Here is a 22,546-nt window from a genome sequence, read left to right as displayed (position 1 = left end):
CCACCCGTTGCTCCAATCCATCCCAGAAGTTCTCAATGGGGTTAAGATCTGGACTCTGAGCTGGCCAGTCTATCTGGGTCAATCCGGGAATTTTCTGGATGCCAGTCCAGCGTCGCCATGGAAACATGACAGATGGCATTGTCATCCTGATAAAAACAAACTGTTAGCTCCTCTGGCAAGCAATTTATAAAATGATTTAATCAGTGCTCCTCTATCTGTTTTATATCTTTACGAACATGTGTCTACTGCTGCAGGAGCACACCATTTCACTTGTGCAGGGGTGTCCAATCACTTTTATCTACATCGTGTACACCTCTTAGCAGCCACCACTCCAGTGAAAAGATGGAGGGGAGGCCACCGGGAGCCTTGGTGACCACCTGAGAGCACCATACAAGTGAGTATCTTATTTTTTTTTTTTTACGCACCATAGGGTTCTCAGAGCTGAAAACCCTGCAATCTTTTTTTTATTATTATTGGATACCGCAGGTATCAGGAGCACATACCCGTGGTAATCCCAAATTGGAAGTGTCATAAGCAAGGTTTTTTACCTCTCTGAACATAGCTCCCAATTGAATTCCACCCTTGGTTTTACAATTAACATTATTGCCCTTTTACTTGCCACAGCCACAACTGTGGGAAAGCGTTTGCTTTGTTTAGTAAATATATCCCTATTAGGCCCTACACACTGGCCAACATCAATCAAAGATATGAACGATCTCGTTCATAAATGAACGAGATACCGTTCAGATCTTTGAGTGTGGAGGCGCCAGCGATGAACGATGCGCGGCCCCGGGCTCGTTCATCGCTGGTCCCCCGTCGGCTGTGCATGCAGGCCAATATGGACAATCTCGTCCATATTTGCCTGCACTTCAATGCAGCCGTGTGACGGGGGGAGTGAAGAAACTTCACTCCCCCCATCACTGCCCCTCCGCCGCCGGGTCGCCCGTCGGCCGTATCCGCCGTCGGGCAGCTCGGCGGCGGATTAGCCAATGTGTAGGGCCCTTAAGTCTTATCAGAAGTAATTACTCCAACTTTGTATTGCCAACAATGGCCCTGAACTAGAGGTGGACACAATACTGATGTTTGTGCAGCTGAGCGATAATTATCTATTGTGCATGCACAAAATATTTTGAATACCCATACTGTGCACAAGCAAACCTGGTTTTGCCTTTTAAATGATTGCCGCAGACTCACTGTATGCATTTATCAGGCTATAACATTTCCCCCATAGACTTCAATGAATACAGCACAGTCCGTTCACATTAATAGGTATTTACAACAGTAGAGAGTGAGAGGCAATGCCATGCAGGATTAACATTTATTTTAAAAGTGCCTGGCATCTTGTTCTCAACCCATTCCTTTCCCTTCTTAAACCTGGCCAGTCTTATTGTGTTGCCTCCACAAGGAAGTCAGGACCAGAGGGGATTCATGAAGTGGAATTTGTTCCTTCCAGGACAGTCCATCAACATTCCATTTTCAAGAACACAAACAGATGCGATTGTTAAGGCCAAACTCTAATGCAGTAGTTACTAAACTCATTTCTTAAGGACCCCCAACAGTTCATGTTTTTTATGTCAGCTAGCAGGTGCACAGGTATATTCATTACTCACTGACACATTTTAAAAGATTCACAGATGGAACTAAATTTCACTTGTGATTATGCGAGACCTTGGAAACGTGAACTGTTGGGGGCCTTAAGGACCACAGAGTTTGGGATCCACTGCTCTAATGCAACAGCCAGCCACTGTTACCAGAGTTGCGGCTCAGAGAGCCTAGTGGATTATGACCAGTCACTATGGAGAACTCTCCTCTGTAGAGGAATGTGCTATGACTAGTCACTCTGTTGGAAGTTAGGGACTTCTAGAACAGGTTCCTGTACTAGGACTGTCTTTACCTTATGGAATGCTTGCCCAAAATCCAAGGACCACAGAGCATGGATATTAAGCCTGTTAAGGGGTTGGCAATGGAACTATAAATAGCATCCTTGAACCCGAGTCCTCAAGTATAGCACTTATGCTATACCCCATCTGGCACTTCTTATGACACAATAGTCATACCACAATTGTTAACATGTCATAGGGGGTAATTCCGACCCGTTCGCCCGCTGCGTTTTCACGCAGCAGAGCGAACGGGTCCCTGCTGCGCATGTGCCGGCACCTTTGTGCACCTGTGGGACGGCCAACGGGCGTAGCAGTACTGCGATCGCCACTGCCTGATTGACAGGCAGAGGCGACCGATGGGCGGGAGGGGACGCAACGGCGGCGTTTGGCCGCCGTTTCGTAGGTGTGGTCCGGCCAACGCTGGTGTGGCCGGACCGAATGGGGGGTGGGCCGCATCGGCTGCGTGACGTCATGCACAGCCAGGGAGCGAGGAGTAGCTCCTGGCCAGCTCGCTAAAGCTGCGCTGGCCGGGAGTTACTCCTGAAGTGCAAAGGCATCGCCGCTATGCGATGCCTTTGCACTTCTGCGAGGGGGGCCGGACTGACATGCGGGGCGGACTAGCCTCGTGCTGGGCGTCCCCCCGCATGTCAGGAAAGTTGATCGTGGCTGTGCAAAATTTTGCACAGCTACGATCAACTCGGAATGACCCCCGTAGTGCCTGGCCATTTCCCACTATAGATGGTTAAGCCATTAATGTATGCATGTTCAAGGTAATCTGCCATGCACTGGAAAGTGGTCAAGGCATTTTATCCTGAATGGCAAAAACTCAAATAGCCCAAATGGGGCGATGAATGTATAATGCTAATTTGTCTCCCTGGTAAATGGTATCTGCCAATACATATTGCTAAAATCCAGGGTGGACAATTAGATCTCTGCCCCAACAGGTCCATAGCTCACCAACCTGAAGCATGGGATAAACATTGTGATACTGCTAGGGGCAATATGTTTTTAAACACACTTAATGATAACTACTTAGTCCAACTAATTGAGGAACCAACCAGGTACAATGCAATCTTAGACCTGGTATTAACAAACAATGGGGATTTGGTATCAGGTATTCTAGTAGGGGAACCCATAGGAAACAGCGACCACAATATGGTCACATTCAATATCAGTTTCTATAAACAGCCCTATACTGGCTCAACTAGGACTTTAAACTTTAGCAAAGCAAATTTTGAAAAGATGAGGGTATTTTTCAGGGATATTGAATGGGAAGGTTTGTTTTTAGGAGAAAATACTACGGAGAAATGGGAGGTACTAAAATTCCTGCTAGCTAAAAATACACTCAAATGTATTCCTATGAGTAGCAAAAAAAGGAATAAAAATCATAAACCGATGTGGCTTAACAAAAAGATTAAGGAATTTATGGGCAAGAAAAGGCGAGCATTTAAAAAATACAAATCTGACGGGGAAGCAGAGTCATTTCAGCACTATAAGGAATGTAACAAAATTTGCAAAAAGGAAATAAGAGCGGCTAAAGTAGAAACTGAAAAACTAGTAGCAAAGGAAAGCAAAGCGAATCCCAAAAAAATCTTTAAATACATTAATAGCAAGAGATTAAAGACGGAGAGTATAGGCCCTTTAAAAGACAAGTTGGGAGTCTTAAGCAAAAATGATAATGACATAGCGGACACACTAAATTAGTTTTTTTCAACAGTATTCACTCGTGAGGACCCAATTCAGGGACTAACGCACAATCTCAATAATGAGAATATCACACTGATAGGTACTTATTTAAGCGAGGAAGTAGTCTGTGACCGATTAAAACATTTAAAGATGAATAAGTCACCAGGGCCCGATGGTATTCATCCAAGGGTTCTAATGGAGCTTCACTCTGAACTGGCAAAACCGCTATCTTTGATCTTTAGGGATTCAGTTATATCAGGTATGGTTCCCAAAGACTGGCGTATAGCGGAAGTAGTGCCTATATTCAAAAAGGGAAGTAAAGCTGAACCAGGTAATTATAGACCAGTTAGTCTTACATCTATAGTGGGGAAAGTATTGGAAGGTATTCTAAGAGATAGTATTCAGAAGTTCCTTGAAACCAATAAGGTCATTAAAAGGAATCAACATGGGTTTATGAAGGGCAGATCCTGTCAAACCAACTTACTTGGCTTTTATGAAACAGTAAGCGCAAACCTAGATCAGGGTAAAGACATGGATGTAATATTTTTAGACTTTGCCAAAGCGTTCGATACTGTACCACACATGAGACTTATCTACAAGCTACAAGAATCAGGGCTAGGAAGCACAATATGCACTTGGGTCAAAAACTGGTTAGATAATAGGAAGCAGCGCGTTGTGGTTAATGGATCTTTTTCAACTTGGACTGAAGTGCTAAGTGGTGTGCCGCAAGGCTCAGTATTAGGACCGCTATTGTTCAATATTTTCATTAACGACCTAACAGAAGGTCTAGAGAGCATGGTGTCAATTTTTGCAGATGATACCAAATTGTGTAAGGCTATAAATACAGAGGAGGATGCCGAGTCTCTTCAGAACGACTTAGTTAAATTAGAAGCATGGGCAGCCAAATGGAGAATGCGCTTCAACACAGACAAGTGTAAGGTAATGCACTGTGGTAACAAGAACATAAATTACACCTACCTACTAAATGGGGTAAAATTAGGGGATTCTGTACTGGAAAAGGACTTAGGTGTCCTCATAGATAGCAAGCTAAGCAGTAGTACCCAAAGTAGGACTGCAGCAAAGAAAGCTAATAAGATATTAGCATGCATAAAACGGGGTATTGATGCTAGGGACGAGAGTATTATACTCCCGTTATATAAATCACTACTGAGGCCACACCTTGAATACTGTGTACAATTCTGGGCACCATACTACAAAAAGGATATCCTGGAGCTTGAAAAGGTACAGAGGAGGGCGACCAAACTAATTAAGGGCATGGAGACGATGGAATACAAGAAAAGGCTTGAAAGACTAGGCATGTTTACATTGGAAAAGTGGAGACTAAGAGGGGATATGATCAACATCTACAAATATATAAGGGGACAATACACAGAGCTTGCGCGGGACCTGTTTTTGGTTAGATCAACACAGAGGACTCGTGGACACTCGCTCAGGTTAGAGGAGAGGAGATTCCGCACAATACGGCGTAAAGGCTTTTTCACGGTAAGGACAATACGTGTTTGGAATTCCCTGCCCGAGGGAGTTGTAATGGCGGAATCTGTCAACACCTTTAAGAATGGGTTAGATAAATTCCTAATGGATAAGGATATCCAGGGGTATGGTGCATAGTCATGCATTATAGTTACTATAAATAGGGATAAAATGTAACGGCTGACAGCAGCATCAGTCAGAAATTTTAGTCAAATCATCATGCATAGGACACCACAAATAGGTTGAACTCGATGGACAATTGTCTTTTTTCAACCTCAGATACTATGTTACTATGTAACATCTGTCACGGTTACTTTTCCCAGCCCAAGAGGCTCAACACAGAACCTGGTGGTTTAGTTCTTCATGGGCATGAACACTATACTAGATACTGAACGTACAGTCAGAGGCGTAACTAGGTTTTTTGGAGCCCAGGGCAAGATCAATAATGGCGCCCCCCCCAAAAAAAATAAAAAAAAATAAAATAATAATAATAATGTTTTCTTAATAAAAATAATAAATTAATAAAATGATAATAAAAAAAAAATACAAAAGGAAAGTATGTGCAGACGCCACCGGTGTCACTGCATATAAAGATGTCAGGGTGTGTATGTATGTGTATGTTGGTGCAGTGGTCGAAGTTGAATTTTTGAAGGTGGAATGAAAGAGTGCAGATAGCAATTATGCGCTCCGGAAAAGGGGCGCGCGCGCTCCGGAAAAGGGGCGCGGTCACTCAAAAGGGGCGTGTCCTTCAGTGTAGTAGGACCCCTTATACTATCTAGTACTGGTGCCCCTTTCACATTATAGCACACGGTATCAGCCGAAATTCACATTATAGCACACAGTATGAGCCGAAATTCACATTGCCCCACACGGCATGAGCCGAAATTCACATTATAGCACACAGTATGAGCCGAAATTCACATTACCCCACATGGTATGAGCCAAAATTCACATTATAGCACACGGTATGAGCCGAAATTCACATTATAGCACACGGTATGAGCCAAAATTCACATTACTCCACATGGTATGAGCCAAAATTCACATTTCCCCACATGGTATGAGCCGAAATTCACATTACAGCACACGGTATGAGCTGAAATTCACATTACAGCACACGGAATGAGCCAAAATTCACATTACCCCACATAGTATGAGCCGAAATTCACATTATAGCACACGGTATTAGCCAAAATTCACGTTACAGCACATGATATGAGCCAAAATTCCCATTATAGAGTTAGGGGATCCTACACCCAGAATTAACATGGCCTGTGGGGCACTATGATGAGGGGAGTCCACCCCCTTAATAGACTAATTGCAGAGTTTAGCAGCGGAAGGGCTGCAGCGGTTTCTCACCCCAAGCTGCGGCGCTTCTGCCACCTCCGACACTCCACATCTTCGGCACCACCCGGGATGCAGAGCACCGCACCGGGTATGCACCCTTTTCAGTGTGGTCTGCTGCGCTCCGAAGGGGTTCTTGTTTCATGCTGCAGGATCCCGATGTGCGCCTTCCTCCCCGCTGTTACTGTCACGGTAAGCATTAGTATCGTTTACCGCAGAGGCTATTTTCTGAGGCATATGTGTTAAACCTCAGGAACTGAGATGCCCTTCTCACCATACAGCTGTGTGGCCGAGCCGGGCGGGGGGACAGCCAGCAGCAGCATGCCGGATATCAGCAGCAGAGGGTGCGGGCTGTACATACTTGAGGCAGCTGGATATTCAACAGTGCTGAAAGCCTCCGGAGCCCGCACCCCCGGGGCTGCAGTACACCGGCAGAGGACACCCATCCCCCGAACCCTGCGTAGCCCAAAGCCGGAGATCAGCAGCATGTTGAACGCGGAAGCAGAAGCTGCTTATTACCGGTCAGCATGCTGCTGATCTCCGGCTTTGGGCTCCGCATGTGCATTACAGCCCCCACCCTCGGCTGCTGATATCCGGCATGCTGCCCCTGCTGCTGGCTTTCCACCCGCCCGGCTCGCCCACCCAGCTGGATGGTGAGTGAGAAGGGCATCTCAGTGCCCGTGGTTTAATACATATCTCTCTTCGGTAAATGGCCATTAGTACATCCCACACACACTGATTACACACACACAGACTGGCCACCCCCAAATCCTACACACACCCACTCAGACTACACACACACATTCTCATACTTTCCTCTCCCCCACACACACACTGGACTGCAAAAATTTACACACACTGACACTGTTCCACACACACACAATTAACACACACGCACACTGTCCCACACACACAATTAACACACACGCACACTGTCCCACACACACAATTAACACACACGCACACTGTCCCACACACCAGTGGCGTGCGGTGAGGTCAGTGGCGTGCGGTGAGGCACTACAGCCATAATGTCCGCCGAATCCTGCCGATGACCCCTACCGCCACCGAGCCAATGCCCGCCACTGCCTCTGAGCCGATGCCCGCTGCCACCACCAATGGCTTACAAACTCGCCCACCATCAACTGACCCAGCCCTCCGCCACTAATTTGCAACTCAGTCCAAAGTCGCCAATGCCCGCTGCATGCCTGCTCATCATACTTGTGATATATTGTCAATTTTTATAGAAAAAAATAATAATCAGTGTTTGGGACTGGGAAGGGAGTGGGAGGAGGACATGAATGCAATTTTGTTGTCCAGGGTTTCCATTAACTTAATGGAGAAGGGTCTGAATGGGTTAAAAATGTAAAAAAAAACTGCGTGAGGTCCCCCTCCTAAGTATAACCAGCCTCGGGCTCTTTGAGCCGGTCCTGGTTGTTTAAATACTGGGAAAAAATTGGACAGGGGTTCCCCGTATTTAGACAACCAGCATCGGGCTCTTAGTCCGGTCCTGGTTCCAAAAATACGGGGGACAAAAGATGTAGGGGTCCCCCCGTATTTTTAAAACCAGCACCGGGCTCCACTAGCCAGGGACATAATGCCACAGCCGTGGGACACATTTATGTAGGTCCCTGCGGCCGTGGCATTACCCCCCCAACTAGTCACCACTGGCCGGGGTTCCCTGGAGGAGTGGGGACCCCTTAAATCAAGGGGTCACCCCCCCTCCAGGCACCCAAGGGCCAGGGGTGAAGCCCGAGGCTGTCCCCCCCATCCGTGGGCTGTGGATGGGACGCTGATAGCCATGTAAGTAAAAAAAGAATATTGTTTTTTGTTGTGGAACTACAAGGCCCAGAAAGCCTCCCCCGCTTGCTGGTACTTGGAGAACCTCAAGTACCAACATGCAGGGAAATAACGGGCCCGCCGGTACCTGTAGTTCTACAACAGAAAAAATACCCAAATAAAAACACAACTCACACACCGTGACAGTAAAAATTTATTAAAGCACACTGACACACTCACACATACTTACCTATATCCCACGCCGGTCACGTCCACTTGTCCAGTAGAATCCAATAGGGGTAGCTGTAAAAATGAGAGACACAATACTTACCTACATCCCACGCCGGTCACGTCCACTTGTCCAGTAGAATCCAGTAGGGGAATCTGTAAAAATGAGAGACAGATTACTTACCTACATCCCACGCCGATCACGTCCACTTGTCCAGTAGAATCCAATAGGGGTACCTGTAAAAATGAGAGACAGATTACTTACCTACATCCCACGCTGGTCACGTCCACTTGTCCAGTAGAATTCAATAGGGGTACCTGTAAAAATGAGAGACAGATTACTTACCTACATCCCACGCTGGTCACGTCCACTTGTCCAGTAGAATCCAGTAGGGGAATCTGTAAAAATGAGAGACAGATTACTTACCTACATCCCACGCCGGTCACGTCCACTTGTCCAGTAGAATCCAATAGGGGTACCTGTGAAAATGAGAGATTACTTACCTACATCCCACGCCGGTCACGTCCACTTGTCCAGTAGAATCCAATAGGGGTACCTGTAAAAATGAGAGACAGATTACTTACCTACATCCCACGCTGGTCACGTCCACTTGTCCAGTAGAATTCAATAGGGGTACCTGTAAAAATGAGAGACAGATTACTTACCTACATCCCACGCCGATCACGTCCACTTGTCCAGTAGAATCCAATAGGGGTACCTGTAAAAATAAGATTTTACTTACCGATAAATCTATTTCTCGTAGTCCGTAGTGGATGCTGGGACTCCGTAAGGACCATGGGGAATAGCGGCTCCGCAGGAGACAGGGCACAAAATAAAAGCTTAAGGATCAGGTGGTGTGCACTGGCTCCTCCCCCTATGACCCTCCTCCAAGCCTCAGTTAGGATACTGTGCCCGGACGAGCGTACATAATAAGGAAGGATATTGAATCCCGGGTAAGACTCATACCAGCCACACCAATCACACCGTACAACTTGTGATCTGAACCCAGTTAACAGTATGATAAACGCAAAGGAGCCTCTGAAAAGATGGCTCACAACAATAATAACCCGAATCTTTGTAACAATAACTATATACAAGTATTGCAGACAATCCGCACTAGGGATGGGCGCCCAGCATCCACTACGGACTACGAGAAATAGATTTATCGGTAAGTAAAATCTTATTTTCTCTGACGTCCTAGTGGATGCTGGGACTCCGTAAGGACCATGGGGATTATACCAAAGCTCCCAAACGGGCGGGAGAGTGCGGATGACTCTGCAGCACCGAATGAGAGAACTCCAGGTCCTCCTCAGCCAGGGTATCAAATTTGTAGAATTTAGCAAACGTGTTTGCCCCTGACCAAGTAGCTGCTCGGCAAAGTTGTAAAGCCGAGACCCCTCGGGCAGCCGCCCAAGATGAGCCCACTTTCCTTGTGGAATGGGCTTTTACTGATTTTGGCTGTGGCAATCCTGCCACAGAATGTGCAAGCTGAATTGTACTACAAATCCAACGAGCAATCGTCTGCTTAGAAGCAGGAGCACCCAGCTTGTTGGGTGCATACAGGATAAACAGCGAGTCAGATTTTCTGACTCCAGCCGTCCTGGAAACATATATTTTCAAGGCCCTGACAACGTCAAGCAACTTAGAGTCCTCTAAGTCCCTGGTAGCCGCAGGTACCACAATAGGTTGGTTCATGTGAAATGCAGAAACCACCTTAGGTAGAAATTGAGGACGAGTCCTCAATTCCGCCCTGTCAGAATGAAAAATTAAGTAAGGGCTTTTATATGATAAAGCCGCCAATTCTGACACACGCCTGGCTGAAGCCAAGGCTAACAGCATCGACACCTTCCATGTGAGATATTTTAAGTCCACAGTGGAAAGTGGTTCAAACCAATGTGACTTTAGAAAACTCAACACCACATTGAGATCCCAAGGTGCCACTGGAGGCACAAAAGGAGGCTGTATGTGCAGCACCCCTTTTACAAATGTCTGAACTTCAGGTACTGAAGCCAGTTCTTTCTGGAAGAAAATCGACAGGGCCGAAATTTGAACCTTAATGGACCCTAATTTTAGGCCCATAGACAGTCCTGTTTGCAGGAAATGAAGGAAACGACCCAGTTGAAATTCCTCTGTAGGGGCCTTCTTGGCCTCACACCACGCAACATATTTACGCCAAATGCGGTGATAATGTTTTGCGGTTACGTCCTTCCTGGCTTTGACCAGAGTAGGGATGACTTCTTCTGGAATGCCTTTTTCCCTCAGGATCCGGCGTTCAACCGCCATGCCGTCAAACGCAGCCGCGGTAAGTCCTGGAACAGACAAGGCCCCTGCAGTAGCAGGTCCTTTCTTAGAGGTAGAGGCCACGGTTCGTCCGTGAGCATCTCTTGAAGTTCCGGGTACCAAGTCCGTCTTGGCCAATCCGGAACCACGAGTATAGTTCTTACTCCTCTCCTTCTTATGATTCTCAGTACTTTTGGTATGAGAGGCAGAGGAGGGAACACATACACTGACTGGTACACCCACGGCGTTACCAGAGCGTCCACTGCTATTGCCTGAGGGTCCCTTGACCTGGCGCAATATCTGTCCAGTTTTTTGTTTAGACGTGACGCCATCATGTCCACCTTTGGTTTTTCCCAACGGTTTACAATCAGGTGGAAGACTTCTGGGTGAAGTCCCCACTCTCCCGGGTGAAGGTCGTGTCTGCTGAGGAAGTCTGCTTCCCAGTTGTCCACTCCCGGAATGAATACTGCCGACAGTGCTATCACATGATTTTCCGCCCAGCGAAGAATCCTTGCAGCTTCTGCCATTGCCCTCCTGCTTCTCGTGCCGCCCTGTCTGTTTACGTGGGCGACTGACGTAATGTTGTCCGATTGGATCAACACCGCCTGACCCTGAAGCAGAGGTTTTGCTTGACTTAGGGCATTGTAAATGGCCCTTAGTTCCAGAATGTTTATATGAAGAGACGTTTCCAAGCTTGACCACAGGCCCTGGAAATTCCTTCCCTGTGTGACTGCTCCCCAGCCTCTCAGGCTGGCATCCGTGGTTACCAGGATCCAATCCTGAATGCCAAATCTGCGGCCCTCTAGTAGATGAGCACTCTGCAGCCACCACAGGAGAGACACCCTTGTCCTTGGCGACAGGGTTATCCGCTGATGCATCTGCAGATGCGATCCGGACCATTTGTCCAGTAGATCCCACTGAAATGTTCTTGAATGGAATCTTCCGAATGGAATCGCTTCGTAAGAAGCCACCATTTTCCCCAGGACCCTCGTGCACTGATGCACTGAGACCTGGCCTGGTTTTAGGAGGTTCCTGACTAGCTCGGATAACTCCAGGGCCTTCTCCTCCGGGAGAAACACCTTCTTCTGGACTGTGTCCAGAATCATTCCTAGGAACAGTAGACGTGTCGTTGGAATCAGCTGCGATTTTGGAATATTTAGAATCCACCCGTGCTGACGTAACACTACCTGAGATAGTGCTACTCCGACTTCTAACTGTTCCCTGGATCTTGCCCTTATCAGGAGATCGTCCAAGTAAGGGATAATTAAAATGCCTTTTCTTCGTAGAAGAATCATCATTTCGGCCATTACCTTGGTAAAGACCCGAGGTGCCGTGGACAATCCAAACGGCAGCGTCTGAAACTGATAATGACAGTTTTGTACTACAAACCTGAGGTACCCTTGGTGAGAAGGGTATATCGGGACGTGGAGATAAGCATCTTTGATGTCCAGAGACACCATATAGTCCCCTTCTTCCAGGTTTGCTATCACTGCTCTGAGTGACTCCATCTTGAATTTGAACCTTTTTATGTAAGTGTTCAAGGATTTCAGATTTAAAATTGGTCTCACCGAGCCGTCCGGCTTCGGTACCACAAACAGCGTGGAATAATACCCCTTTCCTTGTTGCAGGAGGGGTACCTTGATTATCACCTGCTGGGAATACAGCTTGTGAATGGCTTCCAAAACTGCCTCCCTGTCGGAGGGAGACTTTGGTAAAGCAGACTTCAGGAAACGACGAGGGGGAAACGCCTCGAATTCCAGTTTGTACCCCTGCGATACTACCTGTAGAATCCAGGGATCCACTTGCGAGTGAGCCCACTGCGCGTTAAAATTCTTGAGACGGGCCCCCACCATATCTGAGTCTGCTTGTAAAGCCCCAGCGTCATGCTGAAGACTTGGCAGAAGCAGGGGAAGGCTTCTGCTCCTGTGAAGCGGCTGCATGGTGCAGTCTTTTTCCTCTTCCTCTGCCCCGGGGCAGAAAAGAGTGGCCTTTTGCTCGCTTGTACTTATGGGAACGAAAGGACTGAGTTTGAAAAGACGGTGTCTTTTTCTGCTGATGTGGAGTGACCTGGGGTAAAAAGGTGGATTTTCCAGCCGTTGCCGTGGCCACCAGGTCCGATAGACCAGCCCCAAATAACTTCTCCCCTTTATACGGCAATACTTCCATGTGCCGTTTGGAATCCGCATCCCCTGACCACTGTCGCGTCCATAACGCTCTTCTGGCAGAGATGGACATAGCACTTACTCTTGATGCCAGGGTGCAAATATCCCTCTGTGCATCACGCATATATAGTAATGCATCCTTTAAATGTTCTATAGTTAACAAAATATTGTCCCTATCCAGGGTATCAATATTCTCGGTCAGGGAATCCGACCATGTGACTCCAGCACTGCACATCCAGGCTGAGGCGATTGCTGGTCGCAGTATAACACCAGTATGTGTGTATATACTTTTTAGGATATTTTCCAGCCTTCTATCAGCTGGTTCTTTTAGGGTAGCCGTATCAGGAGACGGTAACGCTACTTGTTTTGATAAACGTGTGAGCGCCTTATCTACCCTAGGGGGTGTTTCCCAACGCGCCCTAACCTCTGGCGGGAAAGGATATAATGCTAATAATTTTTTAGAAATTAGCTGTTTTTTATCGGGGGAAACCCACGCTTTTTCACACACCTCATTTATTTCCTCTGACTCAGGAAAAAATATTGGTAGTTTTTTCTCACCCCACATAATACCCTTCTTTGTGGTACTTGTAGTGTCAGAAAGGTTCAATGCCTCTTTCATTGCCGTGATCATGTAACGTGTGGCCCTACTGGACATTACGTTTGTCTCGTCACCGTCGACACTAGACTCAGTATCTGTGTCAGGGTCTGTGTCGACCCACTGAGGTAACGGGCGTTTTAGCGCCCCTGACGGTGTCTGAGACGCCTGGACAGGCACTAATTGATTTGCCGGCTGTCTCATGTCGTCAACAGTTTTTTGCAAATTGCTGACATTATCACTTAATTGTTTAAATACAATCATCCAGTCAGGTGTCGACTCCCTAGGGGGTGACATCACCAACACAGGCAACTGCTCCGCCTCCACATCATTTTCCTCCTCATACATGTCGACACACGCGTACCGACACACAGCACACACACCGGGAATGCTCTGATAGAGGACAGGACCCCACTTAGCCCTTTGGAGAGACAGAGGGAGAGTCTGCCAGCACACACCCAGCGCTATATATATATATATACAGGGATAACCTTATATAAGTGTTATTCCCTTATAGCTGCTGTTATTATCGTTATTTGCTGCCAAAAATGCCCCCCCTTCTCTTTTTTACCCTGATTCTGAAGCAGGACTGCAGGGGAGAGTCAGGGAGCCGTCCTTCCAGCGGAGCTGTGAGGGAAAATGGCGCTTGTGTGCTGAGGAGATAGGCTCCGCCCCTTCACGACGTCCTTATCTCCCGCTTTTTTGTGTAAAATGGCAGGGGATTAAAATACATCCATATAGCCCAGGAGCTATATGTGATGTATTCTGTTTTGCCACCTAAGGTATTCTGTTATATTGCGTCTCAGGGAGCTCCCCCCCCAGCGCCCTGCACCCTCAGTGACCGGAGTGTGAAGTGTGCTGAGAGCAATGGCGCACAGCTGCGGTGCTGTGCGCTACCTTAGTCTGAAGACAGGATGTCTTCTGCCGCCGATTTCACCGGACCTCTTCGTCTCTTCTGGCTCTGTAAGGGGGACGGCGGCGCGGCTCCGGTGACCCATCCAGGCTGAACCTGTGATCGTCCCTCTGGAGCTAGTGTCCAGTAGCCTAAGAAACCTGATCCACTCTGCACTCAGGTGAGTCCGTTTTTTCTCCCCTTAGTCCCACGATGCAGTGAGCCTGTTGCCAGCAGGACTCACTGAAAATAAAAAAACCTAACTAAACTTTTATTCTAAGCAGCTCAGGAGAGCCACCTAGATTGCACCCTTCTCGGCCGGGCACAAAAATCTAACTGAGGCTTGGAGGAGGGTCATAGGGGGAGGAGCCAGTGCACACCACCTGATCCTTAAGCTTTTATTTTGTGCCCTGTCTCCTGCGGAGCCGCTATTCCCCATGGCCCTTACGGAGTCCCAGCATCCACTAGGACGTCAGAGAAAATGAGAGACAGATTACTTACCTACATCCCACGCTGGTCACGTCCACTTGTCCAGTAGAATTCAATAGGGGTACCTGTAAAAATGAGAGACAGATTGCTTACCTACAGCCCACGCTGGTCACGTCCACTTGTCCAGTAGAATCCAGTAGGGGAATCTGTAAAAATGAGAGACAGATTACTTACCTACATCCCACGCCGGTCACGTCCACTTGTCCAGTAGAATCCAATAGGGGTACCTGTAAAAATGAGAGACAGATTACTTACCTACATCCCACACCGGTCACGTCCACTTGTCCAGTAGAATCCAATAGGGGTACCTGTAAAAATAAGAGACAGATTACTTACCTACATCCCACGCCGGTCACGTCCACTTGTCCAGTAGAATTCAATAGGGGTACCTGTAAAAATTAAAATGATACTTACAAACTGCAATCCACAGGAGGAGAGAGAGAGAGAGAGGAGGGGGGAGAGAGACTAACCTGCTGCTGCTGCTGCTGGGGAGACCGGCACACACTGCAGGGCCACGACGGGAGGACGGAGCCGGCGGAGGAGGGGGAGAGCCGCACACCGCCGCTCCTGTCAGCGGCAGCGGAGGAGGACGGGGCGCACACTACAGACGCCAATAACCGCCGGGACAATTAACACACACACACACAATTAACACACGCACACTGTCCCACACACAATTAACACACACGCACGCACACTGTCCCACACACACAAATAACACACACGCACACTGTCCCACACACACAAATAACACACACGCACACTGTCCCACACACACAACAAACACGCACTGTCCCACACACACACAATTAACACACTCACACTGTCCCACACACACACACTTAACACACGCACACTGTCCCACACACACAATTAACACACACGCCCACTGTCCCACACACACACAATTAATACACACGCACACTGTCCCACACACACACAATTAACACACACGCACACTGTCCCACACACACACACACACACACACACACACAACACACACTCAAACTGTCCCACACACACACACAATTAACACACTCACACTGTCACACACACACACACACCCACACACACACACACACACACAATTAACACTCACACTGTCCCACACATACACAATTAACACACACGCACACTGTCCCACACACACACAATTAACACGCACTCAAAACTGTCCCACACACACAATTAACACACTCACACTGTCACACACACACACACAATTAACACACACACACTGTCCCACACACACAATTAACACACGCACACTGTCCCACACACACACACACACACAATTTACACACACTCAAACTGTCCCACACACACAATTAACACACTCACACTGTCACACACACACACACAATTAACAAACACGCACTGTCCCACACACACAATTAACACACTCGCACTGTCACACACACACAATTAACACACACACACTGTCCCACACACACACAATTAACACACGCACACTGTCACACACACACACACAATTTACACACACTCAAACTGTCCCACACACACAATTAACACACTCACACTGTCCCACACACACACACACAATTAACACACACACACTGTCACACGCACACTGTCCAACACACACACAATTAACACACACACACTTAACACACACACACACACACACACACACAAAATGTCCCGCACCCCCTTCCCGCTCACCTGCACTCACTGCTGTTCAGGGGCCGCACGCCCCCCCCCCCGAGGTCGCGCACGCGCATGCGCGCACCTCCGCGGTCGCGATCGCGCACGCAGTCACTTTGCAGGGGGGAGTAGGGGGAGGCTCCTGGCTGCCGCTGCCTGTCTATTGTGACAGGCAGAGCAGCCGGGGAGACAGGGAAAGCGCCGCGGGTAGCGCCGGCGGAATCCCTGAAGCATGGGGCGAGTGGGCCGTGCAGGTGCCGGTGGCGCCCCCCTCTGCTCGCCCCGTGCTAGATACGCCTCTGCACACACACACACACACACACAAAATGTCCCGCACCCCCTTCCCGCTCACCTGCACTCACTGCTGTTCAGGGGCCGCACGCCCCCCCCCCCCGAGGTCGCGCACGCGCATGCACGCACCTCCGCGGTCGCGATCGCGCACGCGATCGCGTACACAGTCACTTTTCAGGGGGGAGTAGGGGGAGGCTCCTGGCTGCCGCTGCCTGTCTATTGTGACAGGCAGAGCAGCCGGGGAGACAGGGAAAGCGCCGCGGGTAGCGCCGGCGGAATCCCTGAAGCATGGGGCGAGTGGGCCGTGCAGGTGCCGGTGGCGCCCCCCTCTGTTGGGGCTGCCATGGCGCCCAGGGCACGTGCCCTGCTCGCCCCGTGCTAGATACGCCTCTGCGTACAGTATGTGTGAAGTTACAGTAAACCCCAGTTCCAGCATCTCACTGACCACACTGAAGACCTGGGGACTGATACAAATAGGCCAAGCATCTCCAGTATCAACATAGTGGGCTACTATATGAGTGCACTCAGTACCTCTCCTTCTCCTGTTAGCTGCATCAGTATCTATACCAACACCTCTCACTTTGCATCAGCTACCAGAGTCTGTCCCAGAGGAGGCAGCAAACTGCCATTACCCCAACCTCTGGTTCCAAGTATGCCTTGAAACAATTAATGTTGAATGTTTTCATTTAGGTGCTTGTGTTATCCAGGGCTGCTATGTAATTTGTGCAGTGCTTCTGTTCCACAGTAAAGGCTCTGTCCCCTATAATTTGAAGTCTAATTTTCTTGGTAGGGACTAGGATTATCACCCTGTGCCTGAGATCAGATGCGTGCTTATTATATCCCTGTTGTTTATGGTCCTGCACCACCTATTAGTTGGAATGAGTCTGCTCCATTAAATGTCTGTCACTCCCACAACTTTTCCACATATGCAGTGCTGGGTACCTCGGATGCCCTGAAAGTTCCCTCTCACTTCTCTCAGATCTGGTCTCATACTCTCCAGATATTCCGCAACTGGAATGGTGAGAAATCCATATACTCCTGTGGCACATAGCGGTATGTAAACAGGTATGCTGCAGAGACTTCTCCCAGTATCTGCCATAGCAGTGGACATGTGCTCATATCACTTGCTTGAGGGTATTGGATGAACCTTCTTACAGAGTCCGTTGGTATGGGAATGGCATGTGGTGTTACGTTTGGGTCTATCCCCAATTTTGTTCCCACAGAGTCTGCATGAATTCGGATACTTTGTCACTAATCACCTCCTGGTAGAATCTTAATGGGTAAATATGGCCATGGGGGCTTGTTCTGCATCTATGGATGACTCTGACCTTTTGGATTTTCACTGGCATAATCTATCAGGATCCAGATGTACCCCTTACCTTTCCAGTTGGCCTTGGGTAAAAGTGCCTATGATCTGAACACCCATTCCTTTGAATACTGTAGATCACATATATCTGGCATATTCTGTAGGGGGATGCATTCAAGATGTGGGCTGTAGGGATACTGGCAGCCAAAACTAGACTCCAGAATCCCTACACCCTTTAGAATCCCAACACCATAACTCCAAAATGGGCAGGAGACCGACGCCGGAATCCCGACAGCCGGCATTTGGACCGTAAGTAAAACTGCCGGGTTAGGTTTAGGGCGGGGGGAGGGTTTAAATCGTCAGATTGGGGGTTAGGCTGCGGTGGAGGAAGTATTATGCAGCAGGGAAGAGAGGGGGTTAGGTTTAGGGACCTCTGGGGGGTAGTTAGGGTCAGGCACTAAGAGAGAAAGTTAGGATTAGGCTACAGGAACAGAGGGTTAGGGGGTACGGGACAGGGGAAAACAGCCAACAGTCACCTCTGTCGGTCTTTCACTCAGCGGGATCCCGGCGTCGGTATTATCACCAGGACCCCGCAAGCCGGCATTTCATACTGAACCCGCTGTAGGTGTGTACAGCAAGGTAGTCCACAAACAGACTGGTATGCACTGCAAGAAGCCTGGAATCTTTTCACATATTGGCTAATCCCTGGTCAGGAGAAGCTGCACTGTATCCTGGCTTTGGTGTTCCAGATAACTAGGTGACCTGATACTGGCACTTTGTGTGCTAGGAGATGCATCGTATCATTTTGTGAGACAATCTGCCTATTGACTATCCTTGTGACAGCAGGTCATTCTCCCACGCTATCCCATTCCCACATCTGGGTTGATCTGCTGCACGTACAGAGATTAGCTATGGATTGGATGCAGCCCAATCTACATCCCACATCAATCCCGTCGATAGTCAGATCTGCTATTAGATAACTCAGTGGAAGCGGTTCAGAGATGACTGGCCTTAATGGTGCTGCTCTTGTTCGGCCATCATGGGCAGCCAGATCTGTATGCAGGTCACTGCACTGGGAAAGTGCCTGGTAAATCTCCTCACCAGATAGTTACTGATGAGTACATTGGTAGGGAGTGCCTCCTGAATTCCTGATTTTTCCGCTGTGAGGCTAATACATTACCTAGATCTCTCCCCTGGCTACAACTCTCAGGATATTATATTTGGGCCTTGAACTATGGCCCTCATCCAGCTTCAGTTTTGTTAAAATAGCAAAACTGCAACTGGTTGCGATCGCATGCTGGGGGCTGCCCAACACAGGGCAAATACCTGGCAGCGATGCGATCGGCATTTTTCAGGTTGCAGCGTCCGAGTGACATCACACGGCCAGTCCCTATTTTCAACGACAAGCCCGCCCAACACCAAGTTGCCGCCCCTGCTATGCTGGCCCATACCGCCCCGAGAACACCTCTGCCTGTCAATAAGGCAGAGGTGTTTTCATAAAAGAGATGCGATCGCAGCTCCCGCCTGCACATGCGCACTATGTTGGCAGACAGGGAGATGTGATCGCATCTCAAATCCGTCTGAACCTGAATACCCCCCTATATTTTAGAGCTTACGAATCTGAGCTGAAACCTATATTCCTCTGTTCAGCTAGTTCTTGCCCATAGAAGAACACACGCTACCGGTGAATAAAATCTTTAGTTATCAAAAGTAAACTGAATTGTAATTTTCTCAAACTGCTCATCTTTATGCAATGCTGGCCTGCAAGCCTTCCTAACATCCAATACTGTACATAGACTAAGCAGACCACAAGTTACTTTCAAGTACATACTGTACAGTATATAATGGCAAAGCGCTCCTCATGGCCACATGCGTGGAGCTGAGCAGGCATTCCCTGATCACAGATGTAGCCCAGTCACCATCTGTATAAAGGGGGTGATTTCGACTTGATTGTAGCTGTGCTAAATTTAGCACATCTACGATAAGGCACACTGACATGCAGGGGAACGCCCAGCACAGGGTTAGCCCGCCCTGCATGTCAGTCCCTGCTCCGTCGCTGAAGTACAAACATTGATGCTTTTGTACTTCAGGAGTAGCTCCCGGCCAGCGCAGCTTTTGTGTGCTGGCTGGGAGCTCCTCGTCGCTGCCCGGCTCGCAGCAGCTGCATGTGATGTCACGCAGCCGCTGCGGTCCGCCCCACGCATGGTCCGGCCACGCCTGCGCTGGCCAGACCATGCCCACAAAATGGCGTCCAAACACCGCCGTGCCACCCCCTCCCGCCCAACGACCGCCTCTGCCTGTCAATCAGGCAGAGGCGATTGCTAGGCAACGACAGTCGTCGGCTGTTAGCCATGTGCCGGCGCAGTTCTGACCTGATCGCTGAGCTGAGCAGAACTGCAGTGAGCGTTCATGTCAAAATGACCCCCAAAGTTGCTGACCACAGCATATAACTGAACGCTCACACAATTTACAGCCTATATAAAAAGCTTGTCGCTTAAGGCCTGTTACATCTGCCATGTCACATCCATTCAGGGATATTAGTAATCATTACAGGCTAAACAGCAAGCAGGCAGATTCTTCTATTATGTCCTGACTGACAAATTATTTTGATTATTCAGTACTTTAAAAACAAGACAAAGCAATATTTTTATTATAATTGTCTTGCACCAGTTTTGCTAAATTTGCCCCTCACACATACATGAGACTTACAATGAAAGTGACAATGGGCCTGGTTCAGACGTGGTCGCATTGCGATGTGACTGTGTCTTTGTACGCAGCTGTACTACACTGCTGCCGCAGCTGCTGGGATTTGTACAGAGAAGTCCACCGCCAACGTCTCTAATCTGATGATTCCGTACAAAGACGTACCACAGGACCCACATTCAACCCTACAGTGGCCCAGGCCCACTAAAACTGCATACAAGGACACAGGACCAGATTTATTAAGCCTTGGTGCGTGATAAATTGCACGGTGAAAAACTACTAACCAATCAACTCCTAACTGTCATTTTTCAAACACAGTCTGTAACATGGCAGTTAGGAGCTGATTGGTTTGTACTTTATCACCATGCAATATATCACTCTTCAAGGCTTTATAAATGTGGACCGCAGTCACTGGCTGCACCGCCCCCCACCACAAAACACCTGCGTTTTACTTGCCTCGCTTACCTCCCACAAATGCTCACTAACTGTCAATCATTCTGTGTCCAAAACCCCACTGTGGGCCTGATTCAGGTTGGATCGCTAATAGCGCAGACTGAGCTTTGCGAGGGCGTGGCTTCAAAACAGGGTCGTGGTGGAGCGAATGGGGTGTGGGACATCACACGCAGCCGCTGCGATCAGAAAAATGGCAACGGGCCTCCTACGCGCATAGCCAGGCTGCACTGGCAGGAGGCTACCCCATTTTTTGCGATGAAGCAGAAATTGAGGTGTGATTGCAATTTCTGCTTGGTCTAGGGGAGCGGTGGCCAGCATGCTGGCGGACTTGCCCTGCGATGGGCGGTCCCCAGCATGTGATCACAAGGATTGCAAATTCTGCTACAATCCTTACTGAATTAGGCCTTACAGGTACATCCGCTGTTGGTAATCCATCGGGACACACGTGCAGTACAAAGTATATCCGCTAACTGCGCAAACTGGTGTGATACAGAACCTGTAAGAGGTTTTTCTGCAAAGATATTCCATAAAGTTTTTAATATTGTTCCTCTTGACGATTTTAAATAGGTATTGGATCCTGTTTTACACAAACATAGTGTAAATTTTTAAATTTGAGGAGAACTATACCCACTCAGCTTACCCTGAACAAATCTAAAAAAAAATAAGAACAGCGCCGGGAGACCATGGTAACGGAGAGACGCGTCACCGGAAGTGACGCGACGGAGTACATCGGGTTACCATGGAAACCCGGAAACAGCGGTATGCGAGGAGAAGGGGATAAAGACACAGATCTACACACAGAGAAGACCAGGTAACCTTAAAAAACAGGATATACGTCACCGGAAGTGACGTAACGATAGGAGAACCCGGTCCGGGTAACTATGGGAACTACAACATACACAAAGTCACAGCCAATTAGGGAGTAGCACAGCATGGGACCATGGGACTTTTAGATGATTTCTGTATAGGGTCCACCTGTGCCCCCTGGCTGGTGATTGGAAATTGATCATTTAAATATGGACAGAATGGGAGAGTCAAGTCACTCACCAGGATACCTTGAAAAAGACCCCAGATTGGGGTGGAAACGCGTCGGGAGCCTCCAGGTGTCAAGGGAACGCGGAGTTTGAGACTTGGTGACCAGAGCAGCTTATCGATTGGACTAGTGTGGGTCCAAAACAACCACTCATGCGCTGTTTGGAACTGTTTGGCCACGGTTCCATTCATCTCCGGTAATTTCTCTGCATTTACCTTGCACCAGGAGTTTAATTGGTGTTATACTTGACTCATTTATGTAAACAAAGTAT

The sequence above is a fragment of the Pseudophryne corroboree genome, chromosome 11 (assembly GCF_028390025.1).
Source record: "Pseudophryne corroboree isolate aPseCor3 chromosome 11, aPseCor3.hap2, whole genome shotgun sequence".
Classification (NCBI taxonomy): Eukaryota; Metazoa; Chordata; class Amphibia; order Anura; family Myobatrachidae; genus Pseudophryne; species Pseudophryne corroboree.
Note: the sequence above shows the minus strand (reverse complement) of the source record.